The 2,128-nt window shown below is 35.6% G+C and overlaps 1 long non-coding RNA gene across 1 annotated transcript; it reads right to left on the bottom strand.

The window, feature by feature from the left end:
- Window positions 1-1,246: 1,246 nt before the first annotated feature.
- On the bottom strand, window positions 1,247-1,954 carry LOC117110859. The gene is made up of 3 exons (XR_004445777.1): window positions 1,865-1,954; window positions 1,547-1,591; window positions 1,247-1,303 (listed from the first exon to the last, which is right to left on the bottom strand). It is a non-coding gene; the product is annotated as an uncharacterized LOC117110859 (long non-coding RNA).
- Window positions 1,955-2,128: the final 174 nt, after the last annotated feature.

Below are 2,128 nucleotides of genomic sequence, written 5' to 3'. Positions count from 1 at the left end.
GGTCAGGAAGTTTGTCCAGTTTGAGAATCTTTTTTTCCCAAGGAATTTCATGCATAATATTCAATATATGAATGCTGAATCATTATATGAATATTTCATGAATATTCATTAGGTAATACAGTCTGCCAGTCCTAATGGTATCATCAGTGATTGACATTGGTACACTGTCACTCACATGCCCTCGTGAAGGTGAACTATTATTGTTTATGTTTTTCAGTCTTATGATTATTATTATCATGATGGTAAGTTCCCTGATGAAGGATAGTTTACAGTTCAAACAAACAGTTCTTTATCTGTTCTGTTATATGAGCTTACATCTAATGGCGTTACAATAATATTATCACTACTATTATACATCCTTTGGGGTTGCTATCCTTGTACCTGTTATCATTATCCACCCTGTTGTTATCATCATCACCATAATAATCATCATTATCCTCTGTTCTAAAGAAGATGTCTGAGTTCTTAGGATTTTTTTTTAAACCTCAGTGCATAGTATACAAGTATTGACTGCTCATGAGGGGAATGGTGAAATCTATTGCCCGGAGGTGATGTGGGGACCGAAGAATATCTACGGCCTGAAGGAAGTTAGGCTACGGTCTCCACATCAGAAGTGTCTATAGATTTCACTGTTACCCGAATCAGCAGTCAATATTTGGTTTTATATACCTCATACATAGATTCTATGAGGCCTAAAAAAGTACTTACTTCCTAGCCTAGCCTAGACACTGTCACACTAGCCTAGACGATCAAGTAGTGCCTAGCTCTTCTTTGCTCATTTTTTCAATTTCAACAGTACCCATTGTCTTACAAAATTTGTCGAATATTAACAAGACATATTTAATTTTTCTTTTAGTGCTTTTTGCTGTCAGCTTCATCAAGAAGTAATGCTAGGCCTAGTAGGCTAGTCCTTCATCCAGGAGCTCGAACCGACGATGTCTAGCCTTCATATTTGTTTACCGTCTACTCGCTAATCCGTGGCGCGGTCAAGGGCCAATCTTTACACATACAGCTCTAAACATACTAATCAGATTCTAGAAGTGTAGATGGTGACAAAGTTAGAATTCGGAGAGACCAGATGGACAAAAAAACTCCTGAGTTGATAAAAGTGGAGGGAAAAGTATGCAGAAAAGATTCAGGTGGTCAACAGGGAGAAGAAAGTGGTTGAAAATCTTATTGGTTTGATATTCAGCATTGGACTGACGTGACCTGAAGAAAAAGATGAAATAGTAAATCTTGGTCTCACCTCTTTCGGCCCATTGTATCAAATGCATGTAGATCAAGAAGGTCGTCTAAGTTGACCCTGAGGAAATAAAAAAAAATTCTTGGCTAAAAATTTCCTCTAATTTATGTAAGTAGGTTTCAAATAAGAAAGGATCAAGAAAATGACGGCTATTAATCATGCAAAAATCATGATGCAGAAAGAAACTTTAAAAATGTTAAAATGATAAATGCTCAATGCATGAAAGAATCTGAACCATCGGGCATGGTTTCACATACTGTACATGAAGGAATTGAAATACTACAGTGTTTTCTATAATCTTACTTTGATTTGTGTGTTTCAACCAGCCCAGCAAAACTGTTAATGGTTCTGAAAAGAATACAAAAATAATTATTAATATTACTATTATTATCATTGCTATCATTAACTTCACCATAATCATCATCATAATCACCATCATCATCATCATCATCATCAATATCAGTATAATTATCATGATTATAATTATAATCATTATCATGATCACCATCATCAGGATTAACATTACTATCATTTTTTAACCTATCATTATAGTTTTCAAATGTTATTACTCACACAATATACTTTTTAAAAATATAATACATTTGATAGAGAAATTCCTACCGTATATGTTTTGTTAAACTTGCAATCTCCTCGGGTGACACCAAGTCAATTTTATTGACAAGCATCAAATCAGCCATTGCTACTTGCCTGTTATAAAACAAAAACAATTACATCAGGCCCGTAGCCAGGGGGGGTTTTTATGGTTCGGGCGAACCCCCCTTTTCTAGCGAACCCCCCTGTTTTCTAGCGAACCCCCTCGGAATTTTTGAATGAGTCCCACCCGTTTTTAAATTGTAGCCTGCATTACAAGCCTACATTCATAGA

Source organism: Anneissia japonica, unplaced genomic scaffold (assembly GCF_011630105.1).
Source record: "Anneissia japonica isolate Jap-2015-1 unplaced genomic scaffold, ASM1163010v1 scaffold77330_len2128_cov109, whole genome shotgun sequence".
Taxonomy (NCBI): Eukaryota; Metazoa; Echinodermata; class Crinoidea; order Comatulida; family Comatulidae; genus Anneissia; species Anneissia japonica.
Note: the sequence above shows the minus strand (reverse complement) of the source record. Positions and strands in the feature narration are given on the sequence as shown.